The 26637-nt window shown below is 40.3% G+C and overlaps 1 protein-coding gene across 2 annotated transcripts in view; it reads right to left on the bottom strand.

Moving 5' to 3' along the window:
• Window positions 1-26637, bottom strand: part of VANGL2 (VANGL planar cell polarity protein 2) — a 138867-nt gene that overhangs the window by 76684 nt on the left and 35546 nt on the right. For both annotated transcript variants that reach the window (XM_069727429.1, XM_069727437.1), the window contains exon 2: window positions 3146-3322. The gene's annotated coding sequence lies outside the window, so the exon portion shown is untranslated. The remainder of the gene's footprint in view (window positions 1-3145; window positions 3323-26637) is intronic.

Raw genomic sequence — 26637 nt, 5'->3', positions numbered from 1 at the left:
TTACGTTTCTTTGGACGCCGCAACATTGCATTACAATACAATAACGGGTGATCAAAAGATCATATCTACACCAAAATGGTATCAATTCAAACATCAGCTCGGCACGCAAAACATAAGCCCTCATCCAGCCCCAAGTCCCAAAAAATAGAGACGCTGGAAAATGGAGCCATTTTTTTTCTTTTTTTAAACAAACTGGATTTTTTTTTTCACCACCTAAATAAAAAACAACCTAGATATGTTTGGTGTCTACGAACACTTAATGAGCTGGAGAATCATAATGGCAGGTCAGATTTAGTATTTTGTAAACATGGTAAAAAAAGAAACAAACAGTTGTGGAATTGCACTTTTTTTGAGATTTCATTGCACTTGGAATTTTTTATTTATTTATTTATTTATTTATATATTTTTTTTTTTTACACATTTTCCAGTACACAATATGGTAAAACCAATGGTGTCGTTCAAAAGTGCAACTTGTACAACAAAAAACAAGGCAGGGAGGCAGGGTAGCAAAAAACAAATGCAAAAATGAAAAATGGGCTGCGGTGAAGTGGTAAAGGAAACCTCTCCAGACTAAGCACTGTCTAATCAAAACACTTCAAGGAAAACAAGAAAAACTTCTCAAAATTATGAGCGTTTCCTGAAGTAGTTTCCCTTTGAAAAACTAGACATTTTTGAATGTCCCAAAAATCTTGGTTATAATAGTCAGACTATTATGAAGAGAAAAATCTAAAAAAAAAAAAAAAAAAAAAAAAATTGTGAAGAATTCAGGTCTGAAAAGGCATAAACTAAAGAAGATAGACAACTGAAAATTCCAAATAAAAATAGGAATAATGGTCAGATGTAGGGTAAATCATCATATGTAAGACTAATGTTTATATACACTGCTCAAAAAATAAAGGGAACACTTAAACAACAGAATATAGCTCCAAGTAAATCAAACTTCTGTGAAATCAAACTGTCCACTTAGGAAGCAACACTTATTGACAATCAATTTCACGTGCTGTTGTGCAAATGGAATAGACAACAGATGGAAATTATTGACAATTATCAACACACTCAATAAAGGAGTGGTTCTGCAGGTGGGGACCACAGACCACATCTCAGTACCAATGCTTTCTGGCTGATGTTTTGGTCACTTTGGAATATTGGTTGTGCTTTCACACTCGTGGTAGCATGAGACGGACTCTACAACCCACACAAGTGGCTCAAGTAGTGCAGCTCATCCAGGATGGCACATCAATGCAAACTGTGGCAAGAAGGTTTGCTGTGTGTCAGAGGCTGGAGGCGCAACCAGGAGACAGGCCACTACACCAGGAGAAGTGGAGGGGGCTGTAGGAGTGCAACAACTCAGCAGCAGGACTGCTACCTCAGCTTTTGTGCAAGGAGGAACAGGAGGAGCACTGTCAGAACCCTGCAAAATGACCTCCAGCAGGCCACAAATGTGCATGTGTCTGCACAAATGGTTAGAAACCGACTCCATGAGCATGGTCTGACATCCACAGATGGGGGTTGTGCTCACTGCCCAACACTGCAGGACGCTTGGCATTTGCCACAGAACACCAGGGTTGGCAAATTCGCCACTGGTCCCCTGTGCTCTTCACAGATGAAAGCAGGTTCACACTGAGCACATGTGACAGACATGACAGAGTCTGGAGACGCCATGGAGAGAGATCTGCTGCCTGCAACATCCTTCAGCATGACCGGTTTGGCAGTGGGTCAGTTATGGTGTGGGGTGGCATTTCTTTGGAGGCCTGCACAGCCCTCCTTGTGCTCGCCAGTGGTAGCTTGACTGCCATTGGGTACCGAGATGAGATCCTCAGACCATAAACTGGTGTGGTTGGCCATGGGTTCCACCTAATGCAGGACAATGCCAGAGCTCATGGGGCTGGAGTGTGTCAGCAGTTCCTGCAAGATGAAGGCATTGAAGCTATGGACTGGCCCACCTGTTCCCCAGACCTGAATCCAATTGAACACATCTGGGACATCATGTCTCGCACCATCCACTAACGTCACGTTGCACCACAGACTGTCCAGGAGTTGGCGGATGCTTTAGTCCAAGTCTGGAAGGAGATCCCTCAGGAGACCATCCGCTGCCTCATCAGGAGCATGCCCAGGCATTGTAGGGAGGTCATACAGGCATGTGGAGGCCACACACACTACTGAGCATCATTTCCTTGTCTTGAGGCATATCCACTGAAGTTGGATCAGACTGTAACTTCATTTTCCACTTTGATTTTGAGCATCATTCCAACTCCAAACCTCCATGGGATATTAGTTGTGATTTACGTTGATAATTTTTAGGTTTTATGGTTCTCAACACATTCCACTTTGTAATGAATAAAGATTTACAACTGGAATATTTCATTCAGTGATATCTAGGATGTGGGATTTTAGTGTCCCCTTTATTTTTTGAGCAGTGCATATAGGCCCCAATTCCTCAAAGCATCTTGATAAGAATTATACTGTAAATTGCTTTTGAAAAGTCTCAAAAATTTGGCGCAACTGGGAGTTGTGCAAAAAAAATTTGTGACGTTTGGCAGTTTCGCAACAGTTTTTCCCAGTTGTGCCAAATTGGGAATTATGGGAACGTGATGCTGCGACTCATCCACTACATATTGACCTTTAAAACAAATTGGGAATTATGGGAACGTGACGCTGCGACTCATCCACTACATATTGACCTTTAAAATTTGCCCTATATCCTCAAGGACACAAAAAATCTTTATTTTTTTTTATAGCGCTAACATATTCCACAGCGCTTTACAGTTTGCACACATTATCATTACTGTCCCTGATGGGATTCACAATCTAAATTCCCTATCGCAAATAAAAAGCCCAAACTGATCTCTTATTCCTCGCCTACCAGGAGTGCAGGGCTACCCTTCACCACTGATCGGGTCAGCACTGCAGCCAATCACTGACCTCAGTGGCTCATATACTCCACAACGAGCGAAGCTACTGAGCTCAGTGATTGATAGCAGCGCTGTCGATGTGATATCATTGCTGCAGTGGTGAAGCTTGGGAGGTAAAGAGCTCAGTTTGGAGGATTTTTTGGCATTCCTGAGACTTGGGAGATTAAACTTCGTAACAGGTCAACATATTTAAACCACTGGCATCACAATACATGTCAATTATGGACACTCACCAGGTTAGGGTGACCGGAAACGCGGGCTTGGATGGTTTGTATTAATCCTACGATATTTTGTGCATCTTAAAAAGATGGGAATTTGGATTTAGAAATGTTTCAAAACAAGGTTTCTTCAATCATTCACCATCGATATTTCTTATAGGAGGCTTCTTTCTATTCATTAGCTTTGAAAACCTACATACAAAAAAAGGAAACTATAAATTAAACTGTATTAATAAGAACCACATACATTTGATAAGCTGATGGGAGAGATGAATATTTCAACATTGCTATTTTTCCTTTTTGATCTTCCATGATCTTTCTTTTACGAAAAGCTTTACTTTTGCCCACTTTCCAAAAACTAAATTTATGATGCATTTTCTAAAAATCAGCCATAAAAGTACCGTAGGTTAAAAAATAAAAGTTGAGATATCAAACAACTAATTCTGATAACAAAACACTGGTATATTGTTCAATGAGATTTTTTTTTCCAAAAAATTCTCTATAGTCCAAAAGCATTCAAATAATTATATTACCATTTTCTTATTTAAAAAAAAAAAAAAAAATATATATATATATATATATATATATATATATATATATATATATATATATATATATATATATATATATATATATATATATATATATATATATATATATATATATATATATCTATATATATATATCTATATATATATATATATATCTATATATATATCACATATTCAACCGGCCAAAAATAGAAACCACATGTTCTTGGCCAATTGCCCTTTCCAAAGAAAATTACATATTGACTAGAATATCCACAGTGCATTACTAATATATATTACGTGAAAGCGAAATTACCCATTACACCGAAATAAATTGGAGGGTATACAAGATGTATAGGATTCCGTGTGCTGCCAACATGATGAATGGGCAGGTACGGCAATGTCCACATATTAGCACTTAGCATTGACTTAACAATAGGTCCCGTGTAGAACCAGACATGCTGGTATGATCTCAAAGGCTTCATTATTAAAGGGGGGAATAAATATTAATTCTTTCCTGGCTCTGGAAATCCATGCAGACATTAGGAAATCCTAGATTGCCAATCCCACGCTCACGCGACAAGAGTTCATTACCTCATCTCAACCTCATCCATCATCAGAAGCTCTTAATGTCTGCATAGCCATAAAAATCTTCAATATCTTCCTGTCTGCCTCACACATTCCTCCTGCTTTCTGGAAGTGCGCTGTGAAATATTATGCCAGCGCTACAGTGGTTGGGAGAAAACGGAATCAATATGGTAACTGGAGACAAGATTTTACGAAAGCAATGAAACGCATGGATTAGGATTGTTGCGTTATCTCAATATGTTGGGAACTTCATTGTTCACAGCAGGGAACTTCATTGTTCACAGAATTAAAAATTATTGGGAATGGCAGAGGAAGAACAATATGGATGAAGATAAGAAGACAATTGACAAAAGTGGAAAAATACATGCCTAATTGAGCAAAAAGCCTCATCCCCGACAAAAATAGCCTGTACAGCCAAAAGAGGGTCAATATACAACAAATAGGTCCTGCAAAAGTTATACATTGTGTCAAAAACTATAAATAAATATATATATATATATATATATATATATATATATATATATATATATATATATATATATATATATATATATATACATATACATACATACAGTGGGGCAAAAAAGTATTTAGTCAGTCAGCAATAGTGCAAGTTCCACCACTTAAAAAGATGAGAGGCGTCTGTAATTTACATCATAGGTAGACCTCAACTATGGGAGACAAACTGAGAAAAAAAAATCCAGAAAATCACTGTATATATATAGCCTCTCGCGGTACCACCAGCGGAACACCGTCGCACCACACACACTGTATACGCCATACGCAGCCTCTTGTGCGGTACCACCAGCGGAACAACATTGTGAACACGCCGCCACCGGGATCAGCCGAATGATTCACTGACCGCCGCCATCTTCGTACAGGAGGAGCACATGCACAGTTTTAATGTGACCGCCATTATCTGTCTGCACAAAGATGGCGGCGGTCTGGGGGAGAGAGAAAGCGCACAGGGGTGTGAGAGACAGAGCATAGGGGGTAGACCGCTCAAACAGGACAGCACATGAGGGGAGAACACAGCACAGGAAGGAGAGTGACAGCAGAAAAAGGGGATAGCACATGGGGTAGACAGGTCAAAGAAGAGAGCACAGATGGGAGAAGTCAGCACATGGGGAAAGAGACCGTGAATAGGTGGGTGAGGACATGGGGGGATTCTCAACGTTGCAAAGCCTGCCCCATTGTGACATTACTGCCCTCCCGATGCGATATATATGTAACAAGGGGCTACATATTCATGAAAGTCACATCATATCAACTACTTTGAAATGTGCAGACCTTATCCAGGCAGAAAAAATAAAATCTAAATTACCCTACTACACTTCTTATCACAAGGAAACGTCACACCAGTCCTACTCCCTTGATTATGGGAAACCATGGACGTACCAAATTCTAGGTGTGGCTATTTCAATATTGAGGAGTGTATCTTTCAAAAGGGGAGAACTTAACTAAAAAAAGTTAGCAGAAGTCAAAGAATGAGGAGGCTAAAAGAATTGAGACTTTAGAGGTCTAAACAAGAAGGGGAGAAAACAAAAGGGTGAGCAAAAAATAAGGTGTATAAGCCCACTAAGATCAAGCCAAATTTAGTCAAAAGATGGATGGTCAGACAAGAAAGAGAGGTTAGAATGATATGTTGACCAGGAGTTGTCATGGTCTTCTTTAAAAAAAGGTTTACCTAATAAACAAGGTGACCTAAAGTGTGCTAGAATCTAATGAAGGATTGTATCCAACAAATGAGGCGCTCCAAAGAGCAAAGTCAACAAATCGGTAAAAAACTAACCTAAAAGGCAACAAAAGAAATTAAGGAGTTAAAGGGAACCTGTCACCCTCAAAATTGAAGATGAGCTAAGCCCACCAGCATCAGGGGCTTATCTAAGCCCCTGATGTATCCTGAAAGATGAGAAAAAGAGGTTAGATTATACTCACCCAGGGGCGGTCCCGCTGTGGTCCGATCCGATGGGCATCGCAGTCCGGTCCAGGGCCTCCTATCTTCTTACGATGACGTCCTCTTCTTGCCTTCATGCTGTGACTCCAGCGCACTTTGTCTGCCTTGTTGAGGGCAGAGCAAAGTACTTCAGTGTGCAGGCCTCTCTGACCTTTCCCGGCACCTGCGCACTGAAGTACTTGGGGCCCTCAACAGGGCAGACAGGAGTACACCTGTGCCAGAGCCGCAGCATGAATACAAGAAGAGGACGTCATCGTAAGAAGGTAGGAGGCCTCGGACCGGACCGCGACGCCCATCGGACCGGACCGCAGCGGGACCACCGCTGGGTGAGTATAATCTAACCTCTTTCTCATCTTGCAGGATACATCGGGGGGGGGGCTTATCTACAGCATTACAGAATGCTGTAGATAAACCCCTGATTCCGGTGGGCTTAGCTCATCTTCGATTTTGGGGGTGACAGGTTCCCTTTAAACAATAATGTATCTGGGAGATGAAATATAAGGGAGTATGTCAAATTCCCATTGATATACCGGTCACAAATATTAAATCTGCAAGTTCCAGCATTTTCATCTGGCCTCCTCTGGTGACTACAAGAGGTTAACAAGTCCTAAAACACTGTGGAATAATGCGGCATTCTATTGGAGCAGCAACCATTGTAAATACTGAGAGAACACAAACTCCGGTAAGAACTCAAAGCACAAAGTGCATTATCCATGAAATGACAGAAACAGCAAAAAAAGGACAGGAGATAGGTTTCAAAGCACAGGCCTGAAGGGCAGACGGAGTAGGAAGTCCAACACAGACACTCATTGTGCCCTGGAAACACCCGGCTATCAGGCCACATCCAGTAGATTCTCCACCGATAAACCTCATCTATAATTTATGGCATCTGATAAGATCTGTAAAGCCATCAACACAGGGTTAGGCTCTGTTGACATTTTGTTTAAGCCCTACATATGCTGGGAAAGTTTCTCCTGCATACATCAAACATAGCCATTGTGTTTTGACCTCCATTGTTCTAGTATACATCATGAATACCTCTAATAGTATATTAAAGGGTAGCTGACAGTTTTTTCTCCACAGAAGCTTTACTTTTTTTTTTTTTACAATATGTGAAGTACAAGAATCTTCAGAGGTTTACATTTGGCAATACTCCGAACATACACATCTGAAACAATGACGAAAGGTCCCCATACACATTACATGAAACTCATGCACCCCCACCAGGGAAATGCAGACCATGGATGTGTATGGTGGAATCCCAACTGTCCCCCTAACAGATGTCAGAAGAGGATTAGGCAAATTGGAATCTCAATGCACAATGCTTACTCCGGTCTCCCTCTTGAAAATACATAAGTTAAGTTGCGCGATTACATGTATGGTGTAGTCTGCAGTGATAGTGGTCTGTGTGCTGACAGCCATCTCTTAGGTACTCATATTAGGAGTAGATGCCAGTTTTTGAATCCCTCAAAAAAAAAAAAAAAAAAAAAATACTTGAGCAACCAAAGAAAACCCATCCAAGTTCTGGTATAGCACACAAAATGTATGTCATGGTGCTCTCTGGTTGGTTTTAGACTCCTTGACTCACCATAAATTCCATGGTGCTGTACACGAGACAGGGTTACATCAAAATATCAATATCACTTACAGTAAAGAAATTAACAAAGACAGACTGGTACAGAGGGTAGAGGATTAAGAAAGAAATGCTCAAAAGCAAAAGGTAATTTGAGAGTGAGAGGTACCAAAAAAAAAAAAAAGGCAAGTTCAAATTGCCTATTTATGATCACATGAATACATCTATATACTGGATAAATGTTAGATCATTGTGAATAAGAGATAAGGCCAGTGGTAGACAATACAAAAAAAAAAAAAAGAAAGGATCTAATGGCTTAAGAGAACATAAAGATGTTAAGTAGTTACCTCAGACCTGCGGTGTCACCACTCCTATGCGCGTTTCGGCTGGAGTGCCTTCTTCCGGTGGAGTGGCATCACTGAGTCTGCGTAGGATTAAATATCATCTGCCAGTCAATAGGAATTAGCATTTCAGAATAGATATGTGACTGGTAAAGTATCGTCGGCCATAAGTTGGGGCATGCGCCACCACACACACCAGGAAGCCCACATCACCAAGACGTCATCGGGTGCATGTGACCACGCACAAATGAGGGACAGCCCACATGGTCACATGCGCGGGCCCACAGTCACAAGGGCAATGCAGAGCAGATAGGGACGCCATTGGCAGTGCCTAGCAACCCAACGGCAGTGAGAATGCGCACTGGCCAAGAAGCACGGCCAGGTAAGGGACTATCATTTTTTTCTTTTATAAACGTTTCATTCAACTTCAATGTTTTATCCTGGGCTCACAGAACGTCAACCACGCATACATTGTCCAAATCATGTTCGTGCCCTTGGGTGCGACTATCATGCATCAACAAAATATGAAATGGATGTAGGCTTGACCTTAAAAAAAAAACTGCTCACAATGGACTATTGCCAGCTGTCCAGAGGATAGATGATAAAGGTCCAATCTCTAAAGGTCTCAGCAACATGAATGGAGCAGCAGTCAGCAATTAGTGTTCTCATTCCATGTAAGAGTCTATGGGACCAATTCAACACCACATAACACAAGGCTATTCCTTTTCCATCATCCCTGCAGCCATTGCCCGGAGAGCAGATTGTCATTCCGTTTCCAGTGGATTGGCGATCACTATCCATGTTTTAAGAAAATACTTCAGGGTGACAGTACACTAGAGATTTTGATCGTCTAGACTAAATCAGCCTTTTCATTTATGGTCAACCATCAGCATCTTTTCATGACTATCGCGAGAATGACAGGCTGACCAAAAGGAGATATCTGAAACACATCCACCAGGTTAGATTTTTTCCTCAGTCCTTGTTGGAGTGCTGAAGATGAGAAGTTGGGTATTTCAAAAGACAGAGCTGCACCTTAACAGAACACAAATTAGGCCACCAATCGAAGAACAAATAAAATAAATGGAAAAAGAAGGCAATGGAACAATGAAAAAAATGCAAAATAAAGTCAGGTTATATGAAGTGCTACATCCAGATCTCAGTTTTATTGTAAGCTACATCAAGTCTGTCTGAATGCTTTCGGAGAAGGGAGTGAGAAAGTGAAGGATCACCCCTCCTCCCCACCTCCTTCCTTTCAAACCACAGATCTCCATAACCCATTCAGAGAGCAATAAATTTAATTTCTGGCCAGGGAGGACGGGCATTAGCAATTCTTAAGCCTATTGTCACAACATTATCACCACCCACAGAAAGCACTAAAATATTGTCCTTCTCCACAGGGCTTTTGTTGGCCTTCATCCTAGCCTGAAACTAATAAAATTCGCATAAATCAGGAGGAAAAAAAAATTAGAAAATTAAAACTGAAAACACCCTACTATAAAGTGTAAAATTTAAAAAGACATTTAATTTGTTAATATAGGGCAAACCCTGATTTTTTTTAATCTTTATTTTAAAAACAGATCATATTAAATTTAGTTCCATTCTAAACACAACCTTATTTTGAGTCTCATAGACCCCGATTTGTCATTGCCGTTCCTTCAATTGCTCTTTGTTAGTATCTTTACTATATGTTTTGAGCTATTTTTTTAAGCCTTTCTTTTTTACCTCCACCCCTTTGTTTATTCATATATTTTAGATATGTTCATGGAGTATGACTTTTTAGGGTGCCTCTAGGCCTTCCCTTGAAGTAAGGTTTCCGAAGGAGTTTTTAATTTTGTGCATTTTTAGACAATTTTTTGTATTTTATTTTACAGATTTTGCAACTTTTGCTGCTAAAAAGTCACAAAAAATGGTTAAAAGGCATGAAAATAGCATTTTCTTATTTGTGCCAAAAATTAATAGGCTGCGTGTGTCATTTTGAAAAAAAAATTAGTGACTTCAACAAATTGCGAAAGGTTAAATTGAGCCACAACATTTAGAATGTGAGCGGAAAAGCAATTTGATCCCTATTGCCTCACTTTGTTCATGTGCTCCAAATTTTAAATATTATAAAATGGAACAAAAAAGTAAAAAAAATAAAAATGGAAAACAAGAAACTTTCCTTGCGCTTCATGGTTTGACAATTTCTATTTGAACACAACATAAAAAGGAATATGAGAGCATATTAAAAAAATAAAGCAAAATTATAAAAAGGTGGTAAAGTGGTGTTTGCATTTACATAAAAAAAAATCAAATTCTGCAAGAAAAAAATGAAAAATTGTTAAGATATAACAAAATGCTCACATTTTATGTGAATTTTTTGTTAGATGTTTATATGTTACTAGATGGTGGCCCGATTCTAACGCATCGGGTATTCTAGAATATGCATGTCCACGTAGCATATTGCCCAGCCACATAGTATATTGCCCAGCCACGGAATATATTGCCCAGAGCCACGTAGTAGATTGCCCAGTGATGTAGTATATTGCCCAGTGACGTAGTATACAGCACAGAGCCACGCAGCATATTGCACAGCCCATGTAGTATATTGCCCAGCGACGTAGTATACAGCACAGAGCCACGTAGTATACAGCACAGCCACGTAGTATACTGCCCAGTCACGTAGTATATTGGCCAGTCACATAGTATATTGCCCAGCCACGTAGTATATTGCCCAGCCACGTAGAATATTGCCCAGCCACGTAGTATATTGCCCAGCCACGTAGTATTTTGGCCAGCCATGTAGTATATTGCCCAGCCATGTAGTATATTGCCCAGTCATGTAGTATATTGCCCAGCGACGTAGTATACAGCACAGAGCCACGTAGTATACAGCACAGCCACGTAGTATACTGCCCAGTCACGTAGTATATTTCCCAGCCACGTATGCAACAGGTTAAAAAAAAAAAAAAAAAGTTAAAATAAAAAATAAACATATACTCACCTTCTGAAGGCCCCTTGTAGTCCTGTCGCCTGTGTGCGGTGCAGGCGGCAGCTTCCGGTCCCAGGGTTGGTATGAGCGCAGGACCTGTGATGACGTCGCGGTCACATGACAGTGACGTCATGGAAGGTCCTTCTCGCATGCCATCCTTAGCCACGGAACCTGCCGCTTGCAATGCCGAGGACAGGATGCGACATCAGAGGGTGAGAAGAACCTTTTTTATTATTATTATTATTTGTAACATTAGATATTTTTACTATTGATGTCACATACGCATCATCAATAGTAAAAAGTTGGTCACACAGGGTTAATAGCTGTGTTAATGGAGTGCGTTACACCGCGGTTCATTAATGCTGGCATGAACCCTGTGTGAGGGCTGACTGGAGGGGAGTACGGAGCGGGCACTGACTACGGGGAGGAAGGAACGGCCATTTTTCCGCCGGACTGTGCCGGTCGCTGATTGGTCACGGCAAAACAGCCACGAACAATCAGCGACTTGGATTTCCAAGACAGAGGCCGCGACCAATGAATATCCGTGACAGAAAGACAGACAGAAAGACACAGACAGACAGACGGAAGGGACCCTTAGACAATTATATAGTAGATTCATTTTTTTTCTGTGACATTGATGTTGAGTATACGCAGACCAGAGGCGAAAAGCATTACGATAAACAGTCGTATGTCATGGGAGATTTTTTTTTTCACCCTGTCTGGAATAGTACACTGTGAGAGATTTATAAGCCATCCATGTATATGCATTGCCAGAACAGTTGCAACCTCAGCCTTAAACAATGGCTAGGGTTCAGGAATTTTTGCAGCTCCTATTTTGGGATTTATTTTTCTGTTTATTTTCATGCTCATTTTTATATAAAAATTCGATCACATTTTGTAAGTGGCAGTAGACGCAGACTGAGCCGAGAAGCAACCTAGCTGGCGGGAATCATTAAATGTGGTAGATTATAGAAAGGGTCCATTAATATTCACGCCTACCAATCCCAGGAGGACTATTACCGGTTAAGGGGAAAATTATTTTAGATCCAGCGCGGGGTGAAAAATTTCTATTATTTTGTTTAAAAAAATATCACGTTGGGTGGGTGGAAGGAGGGAATCGTTTTTTGTCACTTTTGTAAAACAAGATTTCAAGGATTTTGATGGCGTAAGCCTCAGACGGCCCTGGGGAGCCAGCCTGGCACATTGTAAATAATTGATAAAGGCGATCCTGTACGAGTAATAAATCTTACTGAAAGACCCCAGAACACAGGATTATGGGAAAATTCAGAGGAAAGATGAAAAGTCTTTTGTCTCAGACAATACAGAATCTCAATAAACAGTGGCATTGTGTCATCTCTGAAGCCCTACAATCCAAATAACTGGCAACTAGAAAAAAATAAAAATAATTTACTTAACCAGTTCAGGACCGAGCTATTTTCCCTTGTTCCTGATAAAGCATATTTTTGACATTTTCAGCACAACTTTAAAGAAAAAAAAAAAAAAAAAAAAATTTCTCATTTGGCTATTCAAATCTTTTTTCCTTAACTTTTTATATTCCTTTTGTTTTGCTGATTTCAGGGAAAAATGTAAAAGTAAAATAGGAGATACATGTGTTTTTCAAATTTTTTTTTTTATGATCACAAAGTTGTTCCTTATATTGTAAAAATTTTTTGTATACATTGAAAATGATTTTTTTTTAGGGTTTTTTACATGGAGGAGCAATAAAAAGCGATTCGGACTGGTGGGGATTTTATTTTTATTTTTTACTATACACTCTGTGAACCCCCATAAAAGGACTTAAAAGACTTTTGTGGGGGCATTTGAATATATTAATACATTATTTTCATTATCAATTTGCCCTGTAACTGGGGCTCATGTTTTTTTTCCAGCTACAGGGGAAATTTACCGACCTAACCTCATAGCAGAGTTGATGGAGCCTCCAGTTAGCTTGCCCTCCCTATACATTGTGATTCCATGGTCCAGAAGAGGAATCGCTGTCAGTGCTTACTAATCTGTACACAGGCTTCAAAAAGGACAGCAATCAGGCTGACAGACATGGTAATAAACCAAGCTTACCTTTCCTAGGGGAATTTGACCATCTAAGCTCTCCACCCCCACATCTGTACAATATTACTCAAGCTGCAGTGATGTTCTAGAGCGTCAGTACAAAGTAAAGTGTGGACCTCTCAGACATTTCAAGTCTATGGTTGATCCAGAAGTACAGAAAAAGGAAACCGTTCATTATTTGTTTTTTGTTGTCGTCGTCCTTTTTAAAAGGACTTCCATAAAAATGCATTAATTCAAAATCATTAAAAAAACAACTATAGAACAAAGGGCAAAGAAAAAAAGTGAAAATATGCACCTAAACGGCATTTTAATGAACAAGTCTTTACTGGAAAGAAATTACATATATATATAGCTTAATGTTTTATAAAAATTGTTTTTTTTTGCAACAGCTATTTCAGTTTCATATATCTAATAACTGTTGGACACAGTAATGTTTCTGCCTTGAAATGAGGTTTATTGTACTAACAGAAAATGTGCAATCTGCATTCAAACAAAATTTGACAGGTGCATAAGTATGGGCACCCCACCAGAAAAGTGACATTAATATTTAGTAGATCCTCCTTTTGCAAAAATAACAGCCTCTAGTCGCTTCCTGTAGCTTTTAATGAGTTCCTGGATCCTGGATGAAGGTATTTTGACCATTCCTCTTTACAAAACAATTCCAGTTCAGTTAACTTTGATGGTCGCCGAGCATGGACAGCCCTCTTCAAATGATCCCACAGATGTTCAATGATATTCAGGTCTGGGGACTGGGATGGCCATTCCAGAACAGTGTAATTGTTCCTCTGCATCAATGCCTGAGTAGATTTGGAGCGGTGTTCTGTGGCTAATCCGTGATGCGCTAGCCTATCACTATCTGGATTGACTCCAAGATGGCTGCTGTATCCCCCTGCTTCTGCTTTTATACAGGCTATGATAAGCTTTCCTGATTGGCTATGTCACTCCATGTTATTTGATAACAACAAGGAAATATAGAAATCCCACCAGATTGCAACAGTGTTCAAGTGATCCTTCTATGGTTGATGCATTCTGAAAAAAAAGGTACCAGCCATTTGAAGGAATTTGCCAAATCCATCTAATTCCTAAAAATTCAGCTTAAATTCAATTTGTATTAAAACTATCCGCTCTTACCAAACAAAATCATACTACAAAATCTCATATGAATATGCGAGATAGTCGATATTTGGTCAGGAACTTTCTCGAATCGCAAATCATGGATGCGTGAATCCATCCTTGCCTGCAATTCCCACCTCACACCAAAGCACCATTAATAAAGAAGCAGGAATCGCAGTAACTCTGTTACAAAGGTGGTAAAACACTTAAAGGAATTGCACAGGGATCTCCCAACAGTGCGGTATTGTATGAAGTAACAATAAAGACACATAATTCATAGTGAGCCAATAAAACACAGCCCTGCCAGCAGCCGCCTGGAGAACCAACCCGAAGACCAGAACCTTCAGCCATCACGTCCTAAATCAATCAGAGAAATTCTGTAGCTACTCGTGTATAACAACGCCAAGGCTGCCAGGCTAGAATCTGGTATTGTTCTACTATTAAATTCATTCCAGCACCCGGGGGCATGAACCTTTCACCCTTATTGAAAACACAGTGGCAGCGATTGTACAAACTTTACTACTTTTTGACATTTTAAGTCTCATCCATAAAGAGGAAACAAAAAAATTTAAAAAGGAAAAAAAAGGTGAAGTGCTGGTAAGGAAAATATTTCATACTGGACTAAAAATATTTATCCACCTTTAAAAAAAAAAAAAAAACACTTACAAATAGGACAGAGACAAAAACTTGTAATTGTAACTGCAAATTTTACAAAATTACTGTCCAACCGAACTTTCATGCCCTTGTCGATCTTTTCTCCAACACAGCAGGCTCCACAGTTTGTGCCCGCACTGTAAGCGATGACATCACCTTCACCTGTTTCAGAACCACTGCGGCTTGTGATTAGCTGCAGCGGTCAGGTGACACCAACAGAGGTACTGGAGTTTTCTATGATGATGCACTGTTGAAGTCACCTGACTCCTGCAGCCAATCAGTGGCCAAAGCGGTCCAGTGCATGTGAATGGTGATGTCATCATTTTTGATGCTGGCACGAACCGTAGAGGGGCCGCAATGGATCCACGGGAATGACAGAAGCTGACTATGGCACATTTTGTTATTGTCACAGGATCCAAAATAGTGTTTAGCCCAAACAATCTCTTTTATACTATTTCTTGAACTCTATTCACAAAGTAGGATAAAAAGGACTACCAACATGTGATTTTGTAGGTCTTGAGAGGATGAAAAAAAAAAGTTTTGTAGGTCTAGGAGGTAATGTTCCTCCTTGGGGCGAGTTCAAAATGATTCTGTAAATCGAAAGGGAGAAGGGAGTTAGTCTTCTTCCAAGTTCCAGATTATGTAGGTAGTCTTATAGGCCAGGCAATGCTTCACGGGAAAAAAATGATATTCGTTCTCCCCTAGATGAAAATGTATGCACTGTTCTAATACCTTGACAGCTGCACGTAGTCAAATTCCAAGTATTGGATGGTCTAATCAAATCAAAGACAAATCAGTGTGCCGTCAAAATGATGTCCAGCTGAAGACCACTGTTGCAGCGTATTGATCCCTTAAGAGGAGTTGGGTACTGAAGTCGAAAAAAGTTGGCCAATAGCTTCTTTTTGTGGGGTCCGCAAGCTGATATAGGGAGAAATTTTGTATAGTTAGTCTTATGATAGGAGAAGCTGTAATCAGCAAACCCAGACACCAGATACATGGATATTTGCCGGGATCCTCGATGTGGACCTTTTCCTTCCAGCTCATCACATGTTTTCCAGACATAATTCAGATCCTGTGTACCTTGCACACAGCATTTATTAGCAAACTTGCACAGTAAATGAATCGTGTCGGGAGGCCAACATATAGGCCAGGTTTAAATTTTCTTGTCACTGCAGAAAAGGTTAAGTCTTGAAGAATGGGATTTAAAAAAAAAAAAATGGGCAAAATTTGACGCAGAATATCACAATTTATTCTGTGATTTTTCCTTAGACTAGAAGTCATTCTAGGAAAACATTATATTAAATTGACATTACGGTTTGGGAAGGCAAACATTTTTTTGGGAAAGAGCCAATATTTTTAGCAAATACATTTAAATACTACAAAAATATCTGGATGGGGGGGTTAATTTGGTCACAACTTCAGAAAAGAATATCAACTTATCCTTACGAGTCCTCTGAAAATTTCTCTGAATCCGACCTTGTCCTCGATAATTACGACCAATTACCCAACAAGCCTGCAGAATGATATTATCCAGCATCTGCCATTGCCCCTGACATGATATACATAAAACAGAGTTCCCTGGACAAAAACAGTAATCAGAAAAAAAAAGTCTCTTGGGTAATAAACCACAGCAGAAACAGCAATAGATCTATAGAGTGTCAATCATATGCAATTATTATATTTTTTTTTAGGCTTTCAGACACTCTAGACTGGGTCCATGTACAGAACTTGAGGGCCAACAAGAAAAGATGATAGATGGAAATGTAGTATTGAAAGGAAAGTTCTGATATAGCGGAAGGTTAACACATCAAGTCCATAAGTTAAGATTTACATAACCTAACTTCCTCTGAAAGGGTTTTGGCATCACTACGAATAGACTTTGAGGAGAGATGATAAATAAATCAGCTATCCTACAGAAGCGCTTGTCTTCGAAGCCATTTGAAAGAATAAAGTTCAAAGGGCTTCTTTAACAGGCCGATTGAAAGGATACCCATAAACCATTAGATATATCACAAGTATGGATAACTGGTCAAAACATCTACCTCAAAAATATTTCAGGCAAAAATGATCCACAACAATCAAGTTGGCCATACACATGAAATCAACATTGGCCAAACATTCATTTACACATGAGCACTCGGCTGAAAGTTCAAATATTTTCAAAGAGCAAAGGCGATAAACTGTTCCTGAGTCTATCTTCCTTGAATACAAAGAATCGGTCTTTAGAATTCCACCACCCCATGCTTCTGTTGCACAAAAGCTTTTATACCAGAAAAGTGCTGCAAAAGGTTGAAAAAAATGGCAACGTTTGGCGTTTACACCCCTGTTTGAATTAGCACCACCTAAATGGGCCAAGCTGGGGAGCGAGCAGCTGGGGAAGGACATGACATGGCCACACCTCTCCATCCTGTTCAATGGTCCTGGCATTTTGTAGTGCCAGTCTTATTGAATTTGCCCTATCAAGCACATCTCATTCAGACCACCACATTTTGATCTGTATAGAAAAGCAAGAATCTGTAGATGGGTGTCTGGCTTGGCCAGCATCTCTGGTCATGTTGCATAGGTCAGACAGTGGCTTATATTGTAGTTACCCTACATCAGGTGGTACTAGCAAGATTTCCTCTCTCCCATTGGCAAGAAAAGCCTATCACTTTTTTTCCCTATGCAGCAATGACTAGAAGACCAAGAAGACTACTGGTCTCCTAAATACACACGTGGTCTAAATTGTTGGTACCCCTCGTATAGTAACAGAAAAATCCACACTGGTCACAGAATCGACTTGAATCTGACAAAAGTAATAAATAAAAGATCTATAAAAATGAAAGTCAGACATTGCTTTTCAACCATGCTTCCACAGAATAAAAAAAAAAATAAAACTCATGAAATAGGCCTGGACAGAAATGATGGTACCCCTGAAAATAATGTGACAAAAGGGACATGTTAAATCAAGGTGTGTCCACTAACTAGCATCACAGGTGTCTACAATCTTGGAATCAGTGAGTGGGCCTGTATATAGGGCTACAGATACACACCATGTCACCAAACAGCACAGTGAGTATCACACTCAACATGGACCAGAGGAAGCGAAGGAAAGAGTTGTCTCAGGGGATTAGAAAGAAAATTATAGACAAACATGTTAAAGGTAAAAGTTATAGACCATCTCCAAGCAGCTTGATGGTCCTGCGACTACAGTTGCACATATTATTCAGAAATTTAAGATCCATGGGACTGTAGCCAATTTCTGTGGACGTGGCCGCAGGAGGAAAATTGATGACAAATCAAAGAGATGGATAATAGGAATGGTAACAAAAAGCCCAGAAAAACTAGTAAACAGATTAAAGGTGAACTTCAAGCTCAAGGGACATAAGTGTCAGATCGCACGATCCGTCATTGTACGACCCAAAGTGCACTTCATGGGAGACGACCAAGGAGGACACCATTGTTGAAAAAAAAATCATAAAAAAACAGACTGGAATTTGCCAAACTACATATTGACAAGCCACAAAGCTACTGGGAGAACGTCCTACAGACAGATGAGACAAAAATGGAACTTTTTGGCAAGGCACATCAGCACTATGTTCACAGAAGGAAAAATAAAGCATATCAAGAAAAGAACACTGTCCCTACTGTGAAACATGGAGGAGGCTCCGTTATGTTCTGGGGCTGCTTTGCTGCATCTGTCACAGAGTGTCTAGAATCTGTGCAGGGTACAATGAAATCTCAAGACTATCAAGGGATTCTAGTGAGAAATGTGCTGACCAGCGTCAGAAAGCTTGGTCCGATTCACAGGTCATGGGTCTTGCAACAGAATAATGACCCAAAACACAGCTAAAAGCACCCAAGAATGGCTAAGAGGAAAACATTGGACTATTCTGAAGTGGCCTTCTATGAGCCCTGACCTGAATCCTATTGAGCATCTTTGGAAAGTGCTGAAACATGCCGTCTGGAAAAGGCAGCCTTCAAAACATGAGACAACTGGAGCAGTTTACTCTTGAGGAGTGGGCCAAAATACCTGTTGAGAGGTGCAGAAGTCTCATTTACAGTTAGAGGAATCATTTGATTGCAGTGATTACCTCAAAAGGTTTTGCAAATATTAAGGTAATGGGTACCATCATTTCTGTCCAGGCTTATTTCACAAGTTTTATTTTATTTTAAATTCTGTGGAAGCATGGTTGAAAAGCAATGTCTGACTTTCATTTGTTCATTTTCATGGATTTTTTATTTATTATTACTTTTGTCAGATTCAAGATCTTTCTGTGACCATTGTGGGTTTTCCTGTCATTAAACGAGAGGTACCAACAATTTTGACCACATGTGTAAGAGCCAATAGCCCTCCAGATTGACAACTGTTGGGCTTCAGGAAGTGTTTAATAAGAGACCATAACAAATAAAACTAGGCAAGTCCGTCAAAACACAGCTTAGACCCTGGATATCACCCAGTCCACATCTAAATCTAGAGAATAGGGCACCTCATATTAACGACTGGCCTTCACACCATTAAAAATACTCATGCTAGGATACAGAACACCATTAGGGAAGAAGGCCAACTCTTGTTTTCGTTCTCCTTGGTTTCATAATTTCACGATAGTCATCGTTTGGGACCAATTTTGTCACACCTCTCTTTGAAATTTGAGGTCATGTCAAAGCATTCACCCAACCAGTTACTCTTAGACTGACAAACTGGAAACCCTTAACTCTATAATCCAGGTTTTTTTAAGAGTCATCACTCCCCAAGTTTATCCCACAATGAGGAATATCCATATTAAGAGATATAAGAAAACAAAAAATACATTGAAGCTGTGCATCTAAAACTTTCCATCAAATTACTAACACCCTTAGAGTATGATCCATAATTATGAAGAGATTTAAGAATTACAAGAGCGCAAATAATGCAGTCTAGCCAAAAATCCTCTCTGTAAAGAGATGATTTGCTACATGGAGAATTAAGACTGATGATCTCGTTGTGGCAATCAATTCTTTCAGTGAATGCTCTTCTGATTAATCCCAGGCCTGTTGTTACCTGTCTATAGCTTCTGTTTAAGGCCGGGATCACACATACGCGCGATACGGCCGAGTCTCGCAGGTGAAATCCCTCCTCTGGCGCCGGCACTTGGGAGCGGAGCGTGCGGCTCCATGTGTTGCTGTGCGGCTGCACGCTCCGCTCCGGAGGTTCGGCGCCAGAGGAGGGATTTCACCTGTAAGACTCAGCCGTATCTCGCGTATGTGTGTTCCCAGCCTAAGAGAGAGGGCCAAAAAGAAGAAAAAAATATGAGATTTGGGGTTTTTTATGGGTCTACACTGATATTTATTGAAAAGTTATCATGTGCCAATTTGTGTTGGGTCATTTTCTCCCTTTTTCTGCATTCAGAGCTCCAAAAAAATTGTTTCAATGTTTGTAAAAATTGTTTAATAAATGTACATTTTATTCATGGTAATGTTGATACAAAATTTCTTTCAAGCTTTATGTGGTTTAATTGCCAGCGTTCTCTTGAATACGGCAAGGTTTTTCTCTTTTTAGTGCACCTCCCCGTTCCGGAGATATGTCCCCATCATCCTTGTAAGTAAATATAGTTTTATTTATCCTAGTGGGCATACCCCTCAACAGTTCTTTGTGGTTGCTTTCTTGAGGACTACGCCCAGTTGGCTAGATACACTAAATTTACTTAAAAAGGTAGAAGGAGCCATATCTTAGGAATGGAGAGGCGCAGGAAGAAAAGAAAAACATCGCCGGATTCAGGAGAACAGTGGCATTTATGGGCAGCTCAGTGGACAGCATTGCAGCGCTGGAGTCCTGGCTTCGAATCCCACCAAGGACAACATCTGCAAGGAGTTTGTATGTTCTCCCCGTGTTTGCGTGGGTTTCCTCCGGGCACTCCGGTTTGCTCCCACATTCCGAAGACATACTGATAGGGAATTTAGATTGTGAGCCCATCAGGGACAGCAATGATACTAATAATTTAATAAACTGGCATAGATTATGTGGGGTGCCAGTAAAAAAAAAAAAAATTAAGTTAGCAAAATTTGCAAAACTGTATTACAATAAAAAGGCTAAATTCTGTTAAATAGATTAGGAATGTCAAGGGATTTTGACTGGTTTCCTCATTAAATGTAGCAAGTGGTCACAAAAGGCAACATGTAGCCAAGGACAAAGCCATTTCAACCTGCTGTCCTGTGGAGAGCGGCCAGCTGCCTCCAGCACACTAAAACCATTTTGTGTAATCCATCATCCTCGCATGCAAAGTCCAGATATCAGATGATGCCCCCTGAAGAAGCTCCATCCCCTCACCCAACGCGCTCTCTCCATGGGACTCCTGCTTGTAACATACACAAGGAGATCAGCCAGACAAGACGAAAGGAGCTTCACAATGAAGTCCTGCACCCCCTACACAAAATTTGGTTAACCCAGAACCCAAGGGAGACATTTAAAAAAAACAGGCTGTATAAACAGACAGTGCAGTTGTATACAGCTTGTTCCTGTAACTCCCAGCAATCTGTGCCAAGGGAGGAACCTCAAATACTGTAAGTGACAAATTTTATCAAATGGCGACTAGATGAGTTGAATTTTCAATAGATTGTTGGGAAAAAAAACGGAAATGTGTATTTTTTGTTAGTGATATGGGAAAAAAAAATACCAAGAATTATCTGTATTAACCATAAAAATTTAAATTGTTGCAAATCTCACATTTTTGTTTGACTAACTTCCCATACTTCCAGGAAATGCACTTGAACATTAGCAGCAATGAATAGACTCCACCCCTATCTTTTATAAGTGAAGCATCTAATGAGCATGTAAAAAAGTCATTGGGAAGGGAGTGGAAGGTGTGAAATTTCCCATTGTGATTGGTGGATCCTGTGTCATGAGTTGCATATAGTGGAGGTATCAGTCACTGTAGTCCTGCCTGTGATGAGGAAACTGCTGAAAAGGTTTCCTGAAAAGGCAGGAAGAGCCCCAGCAGACAGTGTAAAAATTGCAAGATAAATCATTTTGTTTTCTTTAATACAGATCATGCTATGAAACAAAATTGCCAACAATTTTTAAGTAATAGATTTAAAACTATAACATCAATTAAACCCAATAGTTGGCACAAAAGTGAAATTTCCTTTAACCATAATAAAATGGGCATATGCAGACTATATTATATGCACACACATATTGTATTCTATCATATTTTCCTTTTTTATTTTCTTTTTTTATGTATCTGAACTTTAGACATCAACTTTAATTTTCCTCGGAGACCAGGAACAAAGCTACGCAGGCCCGCTGCATGTATGCCAGTGAAAATGTCATGCTGTTCTGCAAGAGATCACAGCGAGGGGCCTGTAATGAAGCAGGACAGCTCTGACACCAGGTAAAGATGAAGACTGTGACAGATCGCAGGAGTGCGCGGTCTCAATGGAAACCAGACGAAAGCCCTGTGAGCATTATAGTCCTAAGCAGTGCACCCTGCACACACAACCTCTACAAGTCTCTATTATGTAACGTTTCAGACAAAACAAAAATGCAGAAAAAAAAGCTTTGAAGTGTGTTTTTTTCTCTAAATTCTGTCCATACAATTCATGATCCTGGTGACACCCATTTTAGAAAATCTACCATTCCACTTGTGACCCAGCCAGGCTCGAATTTAGGGGGGGTGGAGGGTATGCCCAAGGGGCCCGGGCCCTGGGCCACCCACCAAGCTGAGGCCTCCCACCAATATAGGGATAAACATGTAAAATACACATCTCTTTGCTGTGAACCGTTTCTAATGATAAGGAACATTTAACAATAGAGAAACTATTGAAAGTGTAGGGACCTGGCTACGGTCCTACATCTCATTGGCTGGTGCAGAGCGGCAGAGTCATGGCACCTGACCTGCGTCAGCATCCACTGACCTGGCTAGCCAGACTTCCTTTGTACCCTCCCTGTACCTAATGCTTAGCTTATGGCATGCGGCAGCCTTCTCCAATCCCAACAGAAGCTTCTAGGCGCTACCTATTCAGCTATATGATCGCTCCCTCGGATTAGATCAGATGAGAGTTTGTTCAGCTACCTTCGAGGAAGGAGGCGGAGCCACAATGTCGGTGCGAGAAGAGGATTCTCCACCGCGGAGAGCGGCAGGACATCACTCTGGATCTTCAGTCACTGAATATCTACAGGTGAAGTGGTTCAGTCTTCATAGTGTTGCGGTGGGTGTGTGTCTGTATGTCTGCGTGTGTCTGCGTGTGTCTGCGTGTGTGTCTGTGTATCTTTCTTGCAGCTCCTGTCCTACACAGTACCATATTAAAAATAGTCCCCAAGTCATATTAAACTAGTAGTATTACCATGCATATAGTAGCATGTATATGCTAAGTAGCATATTGACAACAGGCAAAAAACAACTCAAAACATATCTGGTAAAACAGGAGAACAATGAGTCAAAGAGCATGCCAATATTTTACAAACGTGAAAAAACTTTATTAAATATGAAGTAAAAATAAGAACAGAACTGTTAGGTTACATATCTACAGTTCAAATGAGCAATCAATACAAGACGTAACAACATAATGACAACAGGTGTGGGACAGAATTCCAACTAAAATAAGGGACGGTACACCAAGCCTAAATATGTAAATACACAGGGTATAGAATGCTAGGTAAAATATCCTCCATAACTCCATGACTACGGTACTACATATTATATATAGAGGGGGTATGGTACAGTGAATGAATAAGACAGACTAAGTCATATAATCGTATATAGGGAGAAAAGAGGGTTTTTTTTCAGAGCAAAGCAGGTCAAACGACCTCCATCAGTCCAAATCACACCCGCTCAAAATAACCCAGGACATAAATAGCCAGTCTAATGAAAGTAATCAGTATCCCCAAGGTAAGCCGCAGTGACGGAGAAGTTATAGGCAATAATTACCCATGTGGTAAAAGGCAGGCGTAACCGGTCCTAAATCCCCAACGCACGTTTCGGTGCGGGTACACTTTCTTACAGTACCATATTGTATATACAGGTCCATGCTATATCCTGCATTACAGTGTGTGTATACTGTATGTACAGTGCCTTGCAAAAATATTCGGCCCCCTGGAACTTTTCAACCCTTTCCCACCTATTATGCTTCATTCAAAGATACCAAATGTAAATTTTTGGTGAAGAATCAACAACAAGTGGAACACAATTGTGAAGTTGAACGAAATTTATTGGTTATTTTAACTTTTTGTAGAAATTCAAAAACTGAAAAATGGGGCGTGCAATATTATTCGGTCCCTTTACTTTCAGTGCAGCAAACTCACTCCAGAAGTTCCTTGTGGATCTCTGAATGATCCAATGGTTGTCCTAAATGCCTAATGATGATAAATATAATCCACCTGTGTGTAATCAAGTCTCCGTATAAATGCACCTGCTCTGTGATAGTCTCAGGGTTTGTTTGAAGCACAGAGACCATGATGAAGACCAAGGAACACAAGAGGCACATCCGTGATACTGTTGTGGAGAAGTTTAAAGCCGGATTTGGATACAAAATGATTTCCAAAACTTTAAACATCCCAAGGAGCACTGTGCTAGCGATCATATTGAAATGGAAGGAGTATCATACCACTGCAAATCTACCAAGAACAGGGTCGTCCCTCTAAACTTTCATCTCAAACAAGGAGGAGACTGATCAGAGATGCAGCCAAGAGGCCCATGAGCACTGTGGATGAACTGCAGAGCTCTACAGCTGAGGTGGGACAGTCTGTCCATAGGACAACAATCAGTCGCACACTGCACAAATCTGGCCTTTATGGAAGAGTGGCAAGAAGAAAGCCATTTCTCAGAGATCCATAAAAAGTGCATTTTAAGGCTGTGTGCACACGTTGCGGTGTCTTTGCGTTTTTTCCCAATAAAAACGCTATAAAACCGCAAAAAAACTGCATACAATAAGCATCCCATCATTTAGAATGAATTCCGCATGTTTTGTGCACATGATGCGTTTTTTTTCCGGAAAAAAAAACGCATCGCGGTAAAAACCGCAGCATGTTCATTAATTCTGAGGGTTTTTTGCGGATTTCCCACTACAAAATGCATTGGGAAGTGTCCGCAAAAAAACGCGACAAAAACACGGCAAAAACCGCATGCGGTTTTCTTGCAGAACATGTCCGGTTTTTCTCAGGAATTTTCTGCTAGAAATCCTGAACATGTGCACATAGCTTAAAGTTTGCAACAAGTCACCTGGGAGACACACCAAACATGTGGAAGAAAGTGCTCTGGTCAGATGAAACTAAAATCGAAATGTTTGGCAACAATGCCAAATGATATGTTTGGCGTAAAGGCAACACAGCTCATCACCCTGAACACACCATCCCCACTGTCAAATATGGTGGTGGCAGCATCATGGTTTGGGCCTGCTTTTCTTCAGCTGGGACAGGGAAGATGGTTAAAATTGATGGGAAGATGGATGGAGCCAAATACAAGACCATTCTTGAAGAAAACCTGAGACTGGGACGGAGATTTGTCTTCCAACAAGACAATAATCCCAAACAAAGCAAAATCGATAAAGGAGTGGTTCACAAATGAACGTATCCAGGTGTTAGAATGGCCAAGTCAAAGTCCAGACCTCAATCCAATCGAGAATCTGTGGAAAGAGCTGAAAACTGCTGTTCACAAACGATCTCCATCAAACCTCACTGAGCTCAAGCTGTTTGCCAAGGAAGAATGGGCAAGAATTTTAGAGACTCGGTGTACGAAACTGATAGAGACATACCCCAAGTGACTTGCAGCTGTAATCGCAGAAAAAGGTGGCGCAACAAAGTATTAAGTTAAAGGGGCTGAATATTATTGCACGCCCCACTCTTCAGTTTTTGAATTTCCACGAAAATTTTAAATCAACAAATTTCGTTCATCTTCACAATTGTGTTCCACTTGTTGTTGATTCTTCACCAAAAATTTACATTTGGTATCATTATGTTTGAAGCATGATATGTGGGAAAAGGTTGAAAAGTTCCAGAGGGCCGAATACTTTCGCAAGGCACTACATAGTGTGGACCTGTTTACAGTATAGTGTTGTGTAAACACTTTATACAGCCCCTCAGCCTCTATTCTATATACAGCCAGCACCACAACAGCCTCTGATATATAAAGCCCGGCAGCAGCTTCTAATACAGGTCCTTCTCAAAAAATTAGCATATAGTGTTAAATTTCATTATTTACCATAATGTAATGATTACAATTAAACTTTCATATATTATAGATTCATTATCCACCAACTGAAATTTGTCAGGTCTTTTATTGTTTTAATACTGATGATTTTGGCATACAACTCCTGATAACCCAAAAAACCTGTCTCAATAAATTAGCATATCAAGAAAAGGTTCTCTAAACGACCTATTACCCTAATCTTCTGAATCAACTAATTAACTCTAAACACATGCAAAAGATACCTGAGGCTTTTATAAACTCCCTGCCTGGTTCATTACTCAAAACCCCCATCATGGGTAAAACTAGCGACCTGACAGATGTCAAGAAGGCCATCATTGACACCCTCAAGCAAGAGGGTAAGACCCAGAAAGAAATTTCTCAACAAATAGGCTGTTCCCAGAGTGCTGTATCAAGGCACCTCAATGGTAAGTCTGTTGGAAGGAAACAATGTGGCAGAAAACGCTGTACAACGAGAAGAGGAGACCGGACCCTGAGGAAGATTGTGGAGAAGGACCGATTCCAGACCTTGGGGAACCTGAGGAAGCAGTGGACTGAGTCTGGTGTGGAAACATCCA

This window comes from Ranitomeya imitator, chromosome 1, assembly GCF_032444005.1.
Source record: "Ranitomeya imitator isolate aRanImi1 chromosome 1, aRanImi1.pri, whole genome shotgun sequence".
Lineage (NCBI taxonomy): Eukaryota > Metazoa > Chordata > Amphibia > Anura > Dendrobatidae > Ranitomeya > Ranitomeya imitator.
The sequence above is the reverse complement of the archived record's forward strand: the minus strand, read 5'-3'. Positions and strand labels throughout refer to the sequence as shown.